Here is an 18,942-nt window from a genome sequence, read left to right as displayed (position 1 = left end):
TGTGGGTGGTTCCACCCCTGGGCAGGTGGGCCTGTGTTACATAAGAAAGCAAGCTGAACAGGGTCAGGGAAAAAAGCCAATAAACAGCTTTCCTCCATGGCCTGTGCTCCACTTCCTGCCTCCTGGTTCCTACCCTGACTTCCTACCTTGGGCTCCCTGATGAACTGTGACCTGGGAGATACAAGCCAAATAAACCCTTTCCTCTCCAAGTTGGTATTGGTCAGAGTGTTTTGTCACAGCAATGGAGAGACAAACCAGGACACACCCTTTCTCCGTTAAGTTGCTTTTGTCTGGGCATGTTTTCAATCATAGTAACAGAAAAATTAGTAACATAGTAACAGTCTGATCTCAAAGACCATTGCAGTTCTAGAAGGCACCTTGAGAAAGTCTTAAGAACACTGAACAGAAAGAGCCCAGATATGGAAAACAAAATTCATTAAAGAAATGAATAACTTCCAGATGAAAGCAGAAAAAACTATGAAAAACTTGCCAATATAATAATAAAGGTGGGATTGTGGTTGTCATAACTAGTACTTACGCTTCTCAAACATAGACTAAGCCTTATTTGTCCTTTAAAAAAAGCATATCCTGGGCTGGCAAGGATGGCCGGGCATAAGTTAAGAGGACCTGGGTCCAGTTTTCAGCATCCAGATGGTGGTCCTTAACTCTCGCTCCAGGGGATCCAATACCCACTTCTGACCTTCATGGGCATTGCATGACATGGTTACACTTACATACATGTAGGCAGTACACTTATACACATAAAATAAAATAATAAAATATATCCTATAACATGTTACATATTATGGAGTTGTGGCTCATCAGTTGTTTCTTGAACCAGATGTTAGAGCTATCTACAAATCGCAATGAAAGAATCATGGTCATAGGGTAGAAGATAAAATCTGGCATTTTGTTGATTTCAGGTTGGGTACTTCTCTCCTCTGGTATTGATCTTCCTATGACACATTTGTATTTGCTTTTATGAGCAGCTAATGTGGATAACATTCACTGTGATTCACCCTCACCGACTTACTGTGAGAAGATAAGCTTTATCATACCCTTCAGGCAGTCTGATTCTTCAATGTCAGTGGGGTTAGGCTCCCAGGGAATCTCTGTGCAACCACCTCAGATGCCCAGAAGATGGTGAGTACAGACCGTGAGTCCTTGAAGCTTGGGTGTCTGCCCTGGAAGGCAATCTGGATAGGGATGGTACCAGCTGTACTTAGTGGAGAGAGAGGACAACCTGTTTATTACACAGGGAATAAGGATCAAGCCAGAGGGCATTGAAGGGAAGGGGTTGGCCAGAGGGAAACACTCAATCATGCCAACATTTTTCTACCTCTAGGCAATCGGTCATCTTCAAAGCCACTTCCTGTCAAGGTTACTGTGAAAGGGAGGCAGGTCCTGCCTTACCCCTACTTGCCTTTGATACTCATACTTGATGTTAATTCCACATTATCAGTCAGGTGACAGGTGGTTCTGGGATCCTGGAGGGAACTAAATTGTGGCACACGGTGGGTAATTGTTAGCTTTCCAACAGATCCTAATCCTGGAGCTGGGAATTTCTGCTTTGAGTGTAGGGAGGAGAGATATCCTAGTCAAGGGGGCTTGAATAACTTACACACACATAAAACACTATCCATAAGCCTCTGAAATGTGGTCTTTCTCCAAGTTCAGAGGACAAGGTTTGTGTTTGGTATTTGGTCTGTGAGTAACTTAGCAATTTGCGCTACCTTGAGTTAGCAAGGGATGAAAAGGGAGAAAGAAGGAACAGAAAAGGCTGCAGGGGCTGAGGGGGAAGAAAAACTACTTAGTAACTTGGACTTTCTCTTATTCTCTTTTTAAAAAATATTTTTTATTTATTATATGTATATGAGTGTATTGCTTGCCTGTATGTAAGTGCACCCATGTCGTGTAATGTCTGTGGAGGTTTGAAGATGGAGGCAGATCCTCTGGAACTGGAGTTAGGGACAGTTGTTAGCTGCCATGTGAGTGCTGGTAATTGAACCCGGGTCCTCTGCAAGAACAGTGTTCTTAACTGCTGAGCCAACTCTTCAGCCCCCTTTTAATTATTTTCTAAGCTTCTCCATAGAGCGCTTTGGTGCCAGGCGAGTGCATTTAGAAAGCTTCTAGGTGCTGATGTAAATAGTATTGCAGTTCATTCACTCAATATTGAGCTTGTACTCAATGGCCCTGAGAAATCTATGTGGGCACGTAGGAGAGAAATTGTACTAAATGCAGGATGGGGCTAGAGAAACTTCCTCCAAGAGCAAGCTATCCAAGACGTAATATGAAAAATGAATCTTAATCAGAGTTTTAAAGCAAAGTAAGGCAAGCGCGTTCTGAGCAGTGGGCGTAGCTGTGTGAAGTTCAGGAGGTGAAAGAAGGTGTAAATACTCAGGGAAAAGCTCAGGCGGCAGGAGCATGAATTTAAAGGGGGCGATACAGGTGCTGCTGGCGAGATGGACAGACCCTGCTCAAGCTCTGTGACCTCATAAGCAGCAGCTCTCATTGTCGGGGTGCTGGTGCAAACCAGCTCTTTGTGTCACGCATGTTAGCTTATGTGTTATCCACGCCAATCCTAGAAAATGGTTCATTTTATCTTCCCCCAATTTAAAAGTAAAGGAACAGAGGCCTATGATGTTTCTATGATCAGTGTTCCGTGGTTCAGGGACATCGGCATCAGAATTAGAGCCCATCACTCTATCGCCAGAACAGTTCTCAGGATTAAGTGACAGGATAAAATGATATGATTAAGTTAGAATTGCAGAATTCTGAGTCCAACCCAAATCTTATCCAAACCTGCTGAGCCACCACTATGCTCTCTACTTAAAGATTACTCACCAACATTTAGTGTTTAGCAATGCCACTCACTGCCCTACCTAACTTTGTTCATTTATTCCTTCAGTTTTTAATTCAGCATGTATTTATTGAATGCCTACTGTGTGTTAAAACTGTTATGGGCATTAGAAATGAACTAGCAAACAAAACACAAAACTCCTTGCCTTTATAGTCTCTATGTGTCCCATGAGGGGAGTCAGGTGATTGATAACAGTTAACAGTTAATACCAAGTGAATCATATATGTGAGGAGGTGGGACTGCTTTGGAAAATGTCAGAGCAGAACTAGAATTTCTCTCCATGGGTAGAACTTCTCCATTGCAGTACAGTGAAACATATCGACCTTTTATAATCCTTCTGTGTGTTTTCTTTAAGAATATTTTCTTGCTTAGGAACAAAATCATCAGTGAGAAATAATTGTTTAAATAACATTCTATATGGACTTAAGCCTAATGTCTGGGAAGTGTAATTTCTTGAACTCTTAAAGAAATATACTAAAGGGCTGCTCAGATGTAAGACTTCAAATCTTGGTCTGCAATACTGTAGTGCCCACCTGTAACTCACTATTGTTCTAAAATGATGGCTAAATTTGTTTTCTCCCCCTATCTAGAAGCCATTGAGGGAACTGACACTGATTCTAGCCACTCCAACAGCTATCAAAGTGCCTGAAAACAAATCCCAAGTCCATCACTCTCGAGTCCAGCCTTGGCAGACAAATGAAAAATGAGGAGGAACCCAATAGAGGGATGCTTTTAGAAGCTCTCATCATGAAATTCCAATGGACTCTCATATGAACATTTGATATTTGCCCTGTTCTGATATTTTTCTAGTTACCTGTCCAGAACTTGTAATGCTAATTACTCTTGCCTTTACTTCTCCTTCACATCTCCTCTTCATGATTGAAAGACTTTCTTTTCCTCCTCAAGATAAGAGTTATGCAATTTGGGAGTCTTTTAGACAGACTCACTGAAGGGGTACTCCAACTGCCTTCCCTGCATCCCTGTTCAGCATGGAAGAAGCCAAAGTGGTCTGTGTCCTGATTCCCTATCAGCAATTTGGGTAACCTCTTCAGAGGATGGCATGATAAGAATAGGAGGTAGGAATTGGCTAGGCAGTTAGTGTAAAAAGACCCCAGAGAAAAATAGCCAGTTTCTTGGCTAAAAGTCAAAATGTCCTTGGGCCTCTTAGTAACATACTCTGTTCCAAAGGCCAAAAATGTCAAAAGTTATTTGGGAGCTTTTATCTAATCCCTAAAAGATTTTAGGGTTACCTCTTCAGAGGGGGGAATGTTAGAGTAGCAAAAAGCACCATAAAAAAAAGAAAGAAAAAGGAAGGAAGGAAGGGAGGAAGGAAGGAAGGAAGGGAGGGAGGAAGAGTACATGAAATTGTCGAAAAAAGTGATGGGGAGATGTGGGAGGAGTTGGAGGTGAGGGAGTGGGCATGGATTTGATCAAACTACCTTATATGTTTGTATGAAATTCTCAATCAATTTTTTAAAGCTAAAAAGAATAAACAAAGAAATATCTGAAAAAAGAATATTTTCTTGCTGGATGTGGTGTCACACACATTTAGTCCCAGCACCTGGGAGGCAGAGGCAAGCAGATCTCTGTAAGATAGACACCAACCTGGGCTGCATATTGAATTCAAGGCTAGCTAGGATTACAGGGAGACCCTGTCTCACGGGTGCCCTTACCTACATGTGGCAATACGTGCATACACATAAAATAAAAATAATAAATAAAATATTTTTTAATTTTTAAAAAAATTTTAAAAAGGAAGAATATTTCAATAGTTAAGAGCACTAGCCAGCTGCTCTTGCAGAGGACCTGGGTTCAGTTCCCAACTCCCACATGACAGCTAACAGTCATCTGTAACTCCAGTTCCAGGGTATCTGATACCCTCTTCTGACCTCCATGGGCATTTCAGGACACAGGTGTTTTTATATGCATGCAGGCCTATACACTCATACACATAAAATAAAAATAATAAAATATTTAAAAAAGGAAAACTATTCTCTTAAAAGTTAATTTTACTTTTATATTTTATATTTATCCTCATGAAAGAGGGTATAAAGCTATTTTTTTTTTCTAGTTTCAACTCTGCCATAGTTTTCTTCTTTTTCATGTCCTGGACAAGTGAATAAAAATGCAATTGGTAGTGAAAGTGTGAAACCTTAAGCAAAGCTCCCTGGCTTCCAAATAAATGGCCCTTCTGAGTGTGGAGTTCACTGAGATGCCCAGAGTGTAGGACTGGGCAAGAGTTTGAGTGGTCACCTTAAACCAGCTGTGTGATGTTAGCTTGAGTTAATTAGAACAAAATAACTTTCATTTAAAATTTTTAAATAAGCTATAGGCCTTTTAAATAAGTTATAGATCATTCTTTTGCTTTATATAATAAGCAGATTTCTGTGATAAATTACTACATGATAAGTAGTATTATGCTTATCAGCAGAATAAAACTGTGTTAATCTTCAAAAAATAATATTTTCTACCTCAAAATCTAAAAGATAAAGATAGCCATTTATTTTTAGATTCATGTATATTTTCCTAATATTTTAAAAATATTTAAATCAATAGAAATGTAAAATTAGTGTAAAAAGCATCAGTATACATGGTCTAAATTCTTACAGATTCATGAATTGTTAAAATTTTTATTTATTTTATGTGCATGAGTGCTTCGCTTGCATGTATGTAAGTGCACCTGTGTGTGCAATGCCCATGGAGGTTAGAACAGAGCGTCAGATCCCCTGGAACTGGAGTTAGGACAGTTGTTAGCCAACATGTGGGTGCTCGGAATCAAACCAGGGTCCTCTGCAAGAGTAGTAGCCAGTGCTCTTAACCACTGAGCCATGTCTCCAGGCCCATGAGAGACATTTTTCATTCAAAACACCACAACACTATAACCAAAACATAATTACAACATGCAAAGAATTATAAAATCAATAGTTTTATCAGCCAATATGCTTTTCATGTTATAATCACTCTAGTTGTATCAATACCATATATATATATATATATATATATACAACCAAGTTCAGTTTTAGTCTCTCTCTCTGTGTGTGTGTGTGTGTGTGTGTGTGTGTGTATGTGTGTGTTTGTAGGCCAGATGACAGTCTTTGATGTTGCCCCTTGGGTACCCTATACATCTTTTTAAATTTTGAGACAGGGTCTCTCACTGGCATGGAACTTGCCAAGTAGGTTAGGCTGGCTGGCTAGCAAGCCCCAGAGAGCCTCTTGTCTCTGCCTCCCTGGTGCTGGGATTATAAACGTGTACCACCATGCCTGGCTATTTATTTTCTTTTCTTTACCATAACCTCTGTGGCTTGAATCCAGGTTCCTGTGCTTACAAGGCAAGCACTTCACTGACTAAGCTATCTCCCCATTACCTGTCAGGCTTTTTAATCCCATGTCCAGCCTCTTCTTATCTCTTAGTACACAGATGCTTTTAAAGAACCCAAGCCAATCTTTCTGCAAAATGCCCTTCTATATGGACTTTTGTCATGGTTTGTTCATGTTTAGATTCAAGTTAGTAATTGGGCTTTCTGGAGGTCACAGATCCTTCATGAAAATTACCATTTCTTCTGAGACCTGGTGGCCTTTAATCCCAGCACTAGGGAGGCGGAGGCAGGTGGATATCTGTGAGTTCAAGGCCAGCCTGGTCTACATAGTGAGTTCCAGGATAGCTGGGGCTACAGGGAGACCCTGTCTCAAAAAGACCAAAAACAAAACAAAAAACAAAACAAAACTCCTTTCAGTCATTGTATGTGTAAGCAAGATGGCTTTTAATTTCTCTGTCACATGACAACCCTCAGGTGAGCGGTCTGAAGCCTTAGGGGAGTGGCTCTGCTCCACCATCCAGGGACCCGGCTCCTTTGATCATGTTGCACCATCACAGTCATCCTCAAGGATGTAATCTCCACAAGGTCAAAGTTGCCTTACTAGTGCAACACCTGCATCTCCACCTTGCAGGAAGGGAAAAAGTAAAGAGCATACAATTTCCCAATTATTTTATTTATTATTTTTAATATTTTAGATGTATGAGTGTATTGCCTGCATGTATGTAAGTGCACCTGTGTTGTGCAATGCCCATGGGGGTCAGAAGAGGGTGTCAGATCCCCTGGAACTGGAGTTTCAGACTATTGTTAACCACAATATGGATGCTAGGAACTGAACCTGGGTCCTTTGCAAGGGCAGCCAGTACTCTTAACTGCTGAATCATCTCTCCAGCCCCTAAAGTTTCCCATTTAAAAATATGAGACCTAGAAGGTATTCTTATAACTCTTGCCATTTCACATTTAGCTACAAAAGAATCTGGGAAAAGAAATCAGAGGCTGGGAAACCAATTGCATAGTTAAAACACAGGTGGTTATATTAATAGAAGGAAGAAGGAGGTGAGGGTGTTTAGGGACCATAAGTGTCATAGCCTCAGCCTTCTACGATGTAGGAACGTCCTTCCCTGAAGACTCAACACTTGAACAAGCAGTTCAGCTTAGTGATTCCACCATCTTCTCAGGTTCTCTTTGCCAGTACTTATTCAAATGTTTCCTTCTTTCAGTAGAGATCCTCTATAATTCTCTTTTTAAAAATTGTATGTATTTATTTAATTTTTTATTGTTTGGGAATTTCCATATGTGTACATAATGTATTTTGATCCAGTGCAACCCCATTCCCTCCTCTCTAATTCCTCTTCCATCTCCCCTTATGGAGTTTTCTAAATGTGATTTTAAAATGTAAAAATTGTTCTAATACCAGCTGGTTGTGGTACATACCTATAATCTTGGCATTCAGGAAGCTGAGGCAGGAGGATAGCAAGTTCCTGTCTGCTATGAAGCAAAACTTGTCTCAAAACGGTTTTCATAAGATCTAATTTCCATGAATTTAGGGTTTTCATCTCAGAAAGGTCTTAGACGGTTCTTCTGTTTTGTTCATGACAGTTCTGACAGTGGTGGTAAAATTAATCAAAAAGCAGAAACGGGCCAACAAGGTGGCTCACTGGGTAAAGGTGACTGCCACCAACCTTAAGTTCGGTCTGAGTTCGATCCCCAAGACTCACTTGGTAGAAGAAACAAGTTCTGCAAGCTGTCCTCTGACCTCCATGTGTGCCATCGTATGCATGCCCACATACATACACACATGTACACACATATATATACACGCACACACAATAAATAAATGTGTTTTTAAAAAAAGCAGAAAAGAGTGCCTTTGCCTAGAATCTAGTCTCTCTTTTTATAACTAAAGAGGCAGAAACATTTATTTCTTAGGTTTATTTAGATTATAAAAGTTATAACACTAAGAGATAGTTGTAGCTCATTAATGCCAAAGATGACCTTAGATATCAATTGCATTTATTCCTTTATTTTATAGGTAAAAGAAACACCCAAGTCATCAATGAAATTCCATTAATAGACTCCTTACAGCTAGTTAAAACTGGACTCAGGTTTTCCTGGCTTTGGTAAGGATTCTCCTTCCATGTCTCATAACCTCTCATCGACTTGGATCAGTGCTCATCTCCTCATATATCTAATTCAGTCACCAGATAGTTCAGGTAACACCTCTTGTCTTCTGCATTATGTGAAAAAGAAGTAAGCGCACTGAAAAACAAGATCAACAAGTGGCAGTTGTTGAAGGTATTTTTTGAGTCATGCTTTGGAATGTTGGACTGTCTGTCAAAGCAAGAGAGGAACACACGATACCTCAGGGCTGGCACATCCACCTTCTCTCATGCTTAGGGATCATTTGTTCTTTCCTTGCCAAGTTCCATCACTAGTTTCTGCTCGGCTCCCAGTGCCCTTGATGATGTCAAACTCATGGAGAGCTATTTCTGTCCACAGCTTCCACATACAAACAGAAATCAAGCGGGACAGACACAGCTCTTTTAACCCTCTTTGCACATTGATATGAAAGTGCTTGAATATATTTTAATTTTACTTTTATTCTTCTAATTTCTTTGAAAACATTTAAATATAAAACCAAGATAAAATAATAATATTCGTGTATCTATGCTTGAATTTAGTAGATCCTTAACACTGTGCCGTATGTGTTTCAGTTTTTTTTAAGGAAGTGTGTGTGTGTGTGTGTGTGTGTGTGTGTGTGTGTGTGTGTCCCCACAGGCGTATGTATATGTATGTGCATGCTTCTGGAGGTCAAAAATCAAAGTCAAGTGTCTTCTTCAATCACTTCTCCACCTTACGTTTTGAGACAAGGTATCTTACTGTACTTGGAGCTCACAGCTTGGCTGGACGGGTTGATCAGGGAGCATCATAAATTCTCCCACCTTCTACTTCTCACTACCTCCAGTAGAAATGACTATCATCAAGAAAACAAATGGCAACAAATGCTGGTGAGGATGCGGAGAAAGACGAATACCTATTCTTTGTTGATGGGAGTATAAACTGGTACAGCCACTATGGAAGTCAATGTGGAGGTTTCTCCAAACACTAAAAATATGACCAGCTATACCATTCCTGGTAACACACCAAAAATCACCCTGTACTACCACAGAGATATTTATACAACCATGTTTATTGATACTCTGTTCACAGTAGCAAGGAAATGGAATCAAACTAGTTGTTTGTGGTGGTTTTAATGAGCAATGTCCCCCAGAGTCTCATATATTTGAAGACTTGGTTCCCAGTTGGTAGTACTGGGAAGGTCATGGTATCTTTAAGAGGTGAAGTCTTCCTGGAGGAAGTGCATCACTAGGAGTGGCCTTTGAGGGGTTGATAGCCTCACCCCACTGCCTGTTCTCTTTCTCTGTTTCCAGTGTGTAGATGAAAATGTGGCCAGTCAGTATCCTGCTCCTGCCACCACGCCTTCTCTGCCAGTTCCCATGCCTTCTCCACCATCATGGACTCTATCCCTCTGTAGCCATAAGCCAAAATAAACCCTTTCTTCCCAAGTTGCTTTTTGGTCATGGTATTTTATCACAGCACCAGAAATGGTTCGTGTTACTAGAAGCTTAAACTATATGAATGCTGAGAGAAAGAAGACAGTGAAGACATGGCTGATTACTGTTAGCAGGTCTATAATGAAAAAGAGCAACAAATGAGGCAGAAATAAATAAAAAGTAGCTATTTTGGAGAGGAAAAAGACACTAGGACACTAAAGACTACAGTCAAGTCATGTAAAAAGAGGCAGTAATTGTTAGAGATTAGTGTCCATAAAGAGAAGCCTTCTGTGCTGCTCTGAACAGTAGGAAAGGTGCCCCGAGGGCAAGATTCTACCCAGCTAAGCCTCCAACTTGTAAAAGAGAGCCAGAGGGGTTGCTTGCTCCTCAAAACAACTGTCCAGGGAAGCTCTTCACCAGCTTCAGCATTCAGAAGCTGCTGGTCCAAGGGGTCAGGGTCCATCCCAAACTGCAGGCAACATTAGCAGTGTCATCCACATGGTACCAGCTTTGGAAATAAGACAGATGCAAGGGGTCATTGATTCTTCTTTGGCCGTTTCAGAGAGCTGCTGAGACCAGGCAACTTGTTGCAGGTTCTGAGTCCTTGCAAGAGGACATTGTGTGAGTATATGAAGCCTAGGTTGCCATGGAGACCTCAACACGCTGAAGGTGCTGGAGTTACATCTGCCAAGGAAAGCTGCATGTAAGAGTGGAGTTAGCTTAAGAGAAGTAGCAAAGCTGGAGGGATGGAGGTGTCTAAGCTCTTTGAAACTGAAGCCTCAGATGCTGGACTTGGAGCTACAGGATTCGGTGCTTGTTCTACTTGGTTTTGATCTTGCTTTGGTCCAGTCTATCCCCATTATACCCCCATTCCTCCCATTTGGAATGGTAATATATATTCTGTGCCATTGTGTATTGAAAATATGTATATTTGTAGGGGTTACAGTTAAGAAATTGCCTTGAGTCTCAAAAGAGACTTTGGACTTTTGAACAGTGTTAAGATTATTAAAGACTACAAGGACATTTGAAGTTAGACTAAATGATTTCTGCATCATGAGATGGCCCTGAATCTCTGGATGCCAGGGGCAGAATGTAATGATTTGAATAAGAAATGTCCTCCGAGAGGCTCATGTATTTGAACATTTGGTCCCTACCTGGTAGTGCTGCTTGGGAAGGTTACCATATCTTTATGAGGTGGAGGTTTGCCTGAGGAAGTGCATCATGAGGGGTGGGCTTTGAAGGTTTATAGGCTCACCTCACTTCCTGTTCTCTTTGCTTCTTGCGTGTGGATGAAAATGTGATCTGTCAGCTACCTGCTTCTGTCACCATGCCTTCCTTTCCATGAGGGCTGTATCTCCCTGGCATAAGCCAAAATAAACCCTTTCTTTCCCAAGTTGCTTTTTGGTCATGGTATTTTATCACAGCAACAAGGAAGGAACTAATATGCAGTTCATCAACAGAGAAATGGATAATAAAAGTGTGGTGTATATATACAATATAATTTTGTTCATTAAGAAGCATGTTATTTGCAGGAAAGTTGATGTAACTTGATGGAAATCAGTATGATAAACAAAATAAGCCAGACACAGAAAGACAAATATTGCTTATTCTCTCATAAGTGGAATCTAATTTAAGTTTACGTGGGAGGGGCATAAATGCTAGAAAGGGGGCTGTGATAGGAAGACAAATTCCAAAGGATGGGAGGTGGGGGAAGGGAGAGAAAGTAGGATATGTGTGTCTGGAAAGCAGAAGAGGGGGCTGTTTGGGGGAGGAAGTGTTCCAGCAAGAAAGGGTAGAAGGGCGGGAGAGGACAGTGTGTGGGGAGAATAAGAACAAAGTATATGTGTATATATATGCATATATATACATGTATGTGTATGTAGTATATAAAGTGTATGTATAATTGTGTATGAAAATGTCATAAAGAAACCCATTTTTTTGTTTGCCAACACACATTAATTTTTAAAATGCTATACATGGGTCTGGGGAGACCTGAATTCAGATCTCCAGCATCCACGTAAAAAAGCTGGGCATGGCAGTACACACTTGTAATCCCAGTACTGGGGCGGCAGAGATATGGAGATCCTTGGGCTTGCTGACCAGTCAGTCTCCAGCTCTGTCCTCTACACACACAATCACATGTGTGCCGCTGCATCAACACACACATGTACACACACAAACATGTACATACAACACACATATACATAGATATGTACAGTATTTTTTAAAGGATTGCTCCCACCAGCATTAAATAAGTTTTGTCTTTTCCATGTCTTCTCAGAACTTTGCCTCATATGATTCTTCTGTGGGTTTTTTTTTTTTTTTTTTTTTGAGACAGGGGCTCCCTGTAGCCCCAGCTGTCCTGGAACTCACTATGTAGACCAGGCTGGCCTTGAACTCACAGAGATCCACCTGCCTCTGCCTCCCGGGTGCTGGGATTAAAGGCATGCGCCACCATGCCCGGCCCTCCTCTGTGTTTTTAATTAACATCATTCTGGTAGTATTTGGTGCTATTTCACTGGGACTTTTATTTTTATATTTATAATGACTAGGAACTCCAGGCATTATTTTGTGTGTGTATTACCACCTGTATCTCTTCTTTTGCATGTTTTCATGTGTTATGCTTGCATGTATGTAAATGGGCATGTCCTACAATGCCCACAGAGGACAGAAGAGGATGCCGACTCCCCTGTAACTGGAGTTATGGACAGTTGTTAACCGCCATGTAAGTGCTGGGATTTGAACTTGGGTCTTCTGCAAGAGCAGCCAGTACTCTTAAACACTGAGCCATCTGTCCAGCCCCCTCAGCTATGTCTTTTAAAGACCAGGAAATTTACTTCTTATGGATGGCGACAAGTTTATTATTATTTTCTACTGTGGTGCACATTTTCATATCCTATATATGAAATTCTTATAAACTATAAAGGCACATTTTCCCCTTCTGCTTTCTAGAAGTTTCTGGGTTTCATTGTTTCATATTTCACCTTGATTTTGCATGTGGTACAAGAAACCATATTGTGTACGATGCCTAATACTTCACCTCCCACTACTGTACTGTTCTTCTGTCTTAGAATATTTGTTCGCCCGCAGTCAATTGGGCACCCTTGTGTTCCTTTCCTTTCCTTCTTTTCCTTCTTTCCTTTCATTCCATTTCATTACTTGCTTTTCTGAGTCAAGGTTTCACTCTGTAGCCCAGGCTGACCTCAAGCTCATGCTCTTCCTGGCTCATTCTCCCCAGTGCTGGGATTACAGGTGTGAACCATGTTGCCTGGCATAGTTTCTGGACTCTTCTGTTTTTGTATATGTTTCTATGCTTGTAGTAAATTCTAAAATCAGGTTTTTAAAAGTTGTTCTAGGAAGGACTGGAGGTATTGCTTCATTGTATTACACTTGCCTACAACTCACAAGACCCTGGGTTTGACTCCTAACACTGTAAAAACTTAAGGGAATAAATAATATAAAGTTATGATGGATTATCAGACAATCAGTTGACAAAATCATGTTATTTCACTAGATTTTGTAACATTTGTTTTAACTTCAATTTGTAATTTATTACAACTTTAAAATTTTTTTTAAGGATTTTTAAAAAATGTATGTGTATGTGCCTGTGTGAATCGATGTGTACCACATAAGTGCATGTGCTTTGTAAGACCAGGGGGCATCTGATCTCCTGGAAATGGAGTTAGAGGCAGCTGTGAATTGGCTGATATAGGTTCTGGAGACCGAGCCTGGGTCCTCTGCAAAAGCAGTGTGTGCTCCTAATCACTGAGCCATCTCTCCAGCCCAGACTTTTTAGTATATAAGTAAATGCGGATTAACATTACTAATTTCACATTTAGTTTTTGTGGCTGTTCTTTTAAAGCTCCTCCTCTCTAATCATGTAGTCTTTTCATCCACAGCTGGATATGTGGGAAGGTCTCCCAAACGTGCTTTTTGATCATCTGAGACCATTTTGAGCATTGAAGAATGTTAAGTCCACCGTCAGAGCTTTTGCTCTCAATGGATTAGCAAGATTAGCACTACAATTAATTACTGAGGTCAGAGGGTAGAGAAAGTAGGGATTTAGAGGCTTGAAGAAGCCTCAGGAGAAGACAGACTCAGGAGACACACGCTTGCTTCGTGTAAATGGATGACTTTGGACAGCACCAAGGACTATTTTGGGCTACTTTGAACAAACATCATTATTATCACTACAGTAAAATTTAAGTTTGGTTTTATTATATTTTTTTGAATGTAATTTTTTAAAGATGGAGACTCACTGGGTAGCCCTGGCTATCCTGTAACTCACTATATAGATTAGGCTGGCCTTGAACTCACAGAAACCCACCTGCCTCTGCCCCCCACCCCAGTGCTAGGATTAAAGGCATGTACCATCACCCCTGCTAAGTAAAATTAATTTTAATAATCCCTGTTCCCGGCAGCTTTTGATCACCATTTAATTAATTCATACTGAACCAACAAAATATCCCAAATAGTCAATCCTATTATGATATATATGCTTCGTGTAGGCCAGGCTGACTTCAAACTTGCTATATAGGTTAGGATGACTGTCAACTCCTGGTCTTCCTGCCTCTACTTCCTGAGTAGTACTGGGATCACAGGCATGGTTGAACTCAAGTTTTCATATATGCCAGGCAAGTACCCTACCAGCTGAGCTACAGCCCCATCCTGACTTAACCACATTTTTTTCAAACGTTTAACACTGAACTTGATCTCTTTTATCAATAAAAACACAGCTCTTGCTAGAAATAAGAGGGCACTTATTCTGAGACAAACATGAGTGACCATGGCCTGGGTTCGTAAACTCAGGTTGCTCTGAATGACATATTCCACTGTGGAAGTGGTTACATGAGCTTTTATACTCATACAACAAAAGACAGTCATAAATTAGAACATTTACCAAATACATCGGTGAGGACACCAGGAAGCAGGCTATAGCACAGCAGGAAAATCTCTGGATTAAAATTTGAAAAATTTGCTAGTAAAAATAACCACCAATGTCCACTCTTCTGTAAATAAACCCCCGCCCTATGCTCTGTTAGCAAGCTCAATAAACTCGTTAGGATTAAAAAAAAAAAAAAAAGAACAGAGCTAATGGAAACCTTCATTTTTCCACCAAAGTTGACCCCATATTGGCAAATCTTTAAATCTTTTGGTCTTTGATTTCTTATTCCTATTCCCCCCTTAAACGTCGATGTATATATATATATTTATGTAAACTCCTTCAAGTTATTTCTGGAAAAATGTGTTAAAAATTGCCTCTCTTTGGAATAATAAAAAAGAAAGAAAAAAAATAACCAATGCCCTCAGAAAATGTGCAGCAAAGCATATGAATTCAATCCAGGACCTGGAGAGGAAACATCATGAGAGAGAAAGGCCATCTTGGGGTGGAGGGCAGTGGGGGAAGAGAATGAATAAAAATAAAATATAATTGCAAATATGTATAAAAATTCCATAATGAAATCCATTACTTTGATAACCTTAAAAATTAATTTATAAAAATGGGAAAATACCTACAAAGACTTCATTATGTTACAAAAGAAAAAAGAAAAAAAAAGAGAGGACATGAGGTGGGGAAGGAGATAGATACATTGGGAGCTTTTGGGGGGGATGAGAGAGGTGAGTTGGGGTTGGATAGACATGATCAAGATGCATTGTTTATAAGCAGGAAATTATCAAACAATAAAAGATATTCCATTAAGACAACACATCACATTCAAACACAATTTCAGGTTACTCTCTTTTTCACTTAAGAACTCCTAAATCGGGGCTGGAGAGATGGCTCAGCAGTTAAAAGCACTGACTGCCCTTGTAGAGGACCCGGGTTCAATTCCCAGCACCCACATGGCAGCTAACAATGGTCTGTAACTCTAGTTCCAGGGGATCCAACAGCCCCTTCTGACCTCTTGGGTATTGCATGACATGGGTGCAGTTACACAAATGTAGGCAATACATCCATACACATATAATAAAAATAATAAAGAATTCCTAAATATATCTAATGAGAGGCAAAAAATGAGTCAACTATAAACACAAAACAAATTTTTAAAATTTATTATTTTATGTGTACGTGTGTATTGCCTGCATGTAGGTAAGTGCACCTGTATCCTGCAATGCTCAAGGAGGACAGAAGAGGCTGTCGGATCCCCTGGAACTGGACTTATGGACACTTGCTAGCTGCCATGTGGGTGCTGGGATTTGAACCCAGGTCTTCTGCAAGAACAACCAGTGTTCTTAACCACTGAGCCATCTCTCCAGCCCGAAAATAAAATTTTAAGTAAAAATATTTAATGTAGATTAAGGATATATTATCATATTTTGTGTGTATGGTTGGGCTAGCAGTCCCACATATAGAAATTGAAAGGCTCTCCCAGGTCCTGAATGGCCTTGAGAGAATGACCAGTTTGCTTTAAATCAGCAAACAGGGCATTTGCTGTTGACACGCAGGGTTTCATGGGCCTAGCTTTCCTTGTTCTCCCTCCACTCTACCACAGAATCTGATCAGCAAGATTCTGAAGTGCTTTAATCCTGCCCCAGGCAGTCTAATTGCCAATCATAGAATATAAATCACAGACAGATGGGTTTGCTGCTCTCTACACAGCTGGTGGACAGTTGAGGTGTCAGGAATGGAACCCATGTCTCTGAACCAAGCATCCTATTTTCCCCTTCTAGCTCCTTCCCAAGTTCATTTTGCTCACATGTTGAAAATCCTCCCTAGTAACTAGAAAAGTAGCTGATTGCAGTTGTGTCATACTGGGAAGACAGGCCTCCAAACCAGACAGCGAAGAAGGCGTCTTTAGAACTGGGCTTTGGAAAACACGGAGGACAGTTGAAAATGCCACTCACGTAGCAGAGGAAAGCAAAGTTGGGGTGGACAGACACAAATGGTAGCAAAACCCCCAACCCCACATACACCAGGTCACAGTGTTCTCCTCCTAAGTTGGGCTTCAAGAGTCAAAGTTCAGATTGAGGGAGCAAGAGTACTTTTCTGATTGGATTCAGGAGGGTAGAAACAAAAATTTGGGGAAGTTAAAGACCAACTTCTGCATCCTTGGGAAATGCGTGTTCCTTGTCCCTTGGAGGCAAATCCAATTCCCAGAACCCCATCTGCTCCAGCCACTGCTGCTCTAACCACTTTCACAATCCCAGCCTAAGTGGCTTCCCTGGGGGCATTTGCAATTCAGCTGCCTTGTTCTGGCTTTGAGAAACTGGCTCTGAGTGCTGGCTCACTTTTCCTAATCACACAGGCCCTTATGTCCTGTTTATCTGTTTGCTCTCCGTTTGCCTGTGTTCATGGTAGGACTGGCCTCCGAGTTTTCTTCCACTAATCTCTTTATTGCAAAACATATTTTAAGGTACCTCAAAACCTTTTTGTTACTAGGCACAGAATCATTTGTTGAGAAATATCTAGTTCCACAGCAACTGGAAAAAAAATGTTCATTTTCTCCAACGCACTTTTGTCTCTCAATCATACCCTGCTGCCCTTCCATTCTAACCCTTGCTTCTCAAGACTGGAGGGAGCCATCTTGTCCTCACAAAACTACAGAAGCCTCCACCCTTGGGAAATCTTTTCTGGTACTCTAAACCAAGGATAAAATGAGCAGGTGGTCTGTGGGCACAGGAAAGAGAAAATTGAGCCAAGGATCAGGGAAATAAGAAACAATCCCTTTAAAAAATTTAAAGGTAAATAATCCCAAATATCAAGAAGTCAGTGACTTTGCCTTCATGTTAATTTCCTGTCGACTTTCGATTTCCTCTTGTCCCTGTTTTTTTTTTTGTTGTTGTTTTTTTTCTTTTTTCTTTTTGAGACAGGGTCTCCCTGTAGCCCCAGCTGGCCTGGAACTCACTATGTAGATCAGGCTAGCCTCAATTCCACAGAGCTCCCCCTGCCTCTCTGCACTCACTCAGTGTGGCTTGGGATTTACCTCTCGGATATTTCTGGTGAATATTCTAGAGCCCATCCTAAATGCGGTGAGTGGCTTCTGGGGTTAAACCTTGCTGTGGGTGACTCCCAGCTTTCAGCACGCCCCCATCTGAAGGCCACGCTCACTGGATCAAAGGTGCCTTGCACCCCATCCCCCAAGACATGGGAGCAAGCCAGCCCAACCCATCGCCCCCCACACTGACCGGTAGCCCTCCCCACTCTTAGTGCCCTGAAGTAACCTTGGACAGCTCTGTGTGTTTGGGAAGCACACAGATAAGATAAAGAGAAGCAGGAGCGAGCGCATGAAGCAACTCCCCGGCAAAAACATGGTCCAATAACCTAGTATCCAGTGCAGACCACGGTGAAGTGTGGAGCCCTTTGCCAATGATATTTTTCGCAACTCCAGTCCCTTCTGCCCTAATTATTCCTCTTTGCTGCAGGCTCAGCAGAGACAAACCACAGCTGGTGGTTGCGGTTTTCTGCGCACCCTCTTCATGTAATCAAAGCCAACTGCTGCAGATTTCCCTTCCCCAGACTGCGATAACAAAGACTGAAGTCCCCCCACCCCCCTTCCACTCTCCAGCCCGAATCACTTACAGTGCTTGTATCTCCTTGGGGGATTAAAAATCAATGTTTTGCTTTGGTTCAAATAGGATAAATTTTAAACTATGATTTTTATTTATTTGAAACAAATCGTTCATGCATGTATTAAAAAATTAAAAGGTACACAAGGGATACAGAGAGAGGCTTGTCCCTTCCTATCTTTGTCCTTTAATAATCCAGTATCTTGACCCAGAATCAGTTACTGTAATGGGAATCTGAGGTGCTAGAACCTGAGAGTTCAATAAAAGTGGCCAATTCATTTAGAAATACACATGGTTCCTTGAGATCAAATGTTTTGGATTCCACAGATGAATGAATGAGATCATTGTCCTTCTGTGCCAGTGTTCTATCACTTAACGTGACAACGCCTAGGTTTATCCATGCTGCCCAGATAACAGGACTGCCTTTTTTTTTCTTTTTTTTTTTTCCTTTTTTCTTTTTTCGAGATAGAGTCTCTCTGTAGCTCCAGATGGCCTGGAACTTGCTTAGTAGATCAGGCTGGCCTCTAACTCACAGAGATTCCCACCCCCCATTTCTGTGACCTGAGGGTTGGGATTAAAGGTATGCACCACCATGCCTGGCTAGGCCTGCCTTCTTTATATGACAGAATAGAATTCCATTTAATTCATAAATACATACATTTGTGAATCACATCTGCTTTGTCATTCATCCACGGATGGACACCAA

Source organism: Nannospalax galili, unplaced genomic scaffold (assembly GCF_000622305.1).
Source record: "Nannospalax galili isolate Female #2095 unplaced genomic scaffold, S.galili_v1.0 scaffold291, whole genome shotgun sequence".
Taxonomy (NCBI): domain Eukaryota; kingdom Metazoa; phylum Chordata; class Mammalia; order Rodentia; family Spalacidae; genus Nannospalax; species Nannospalax galili.
Note: the sequence above shows the minus strand (reverse complement) of the source record.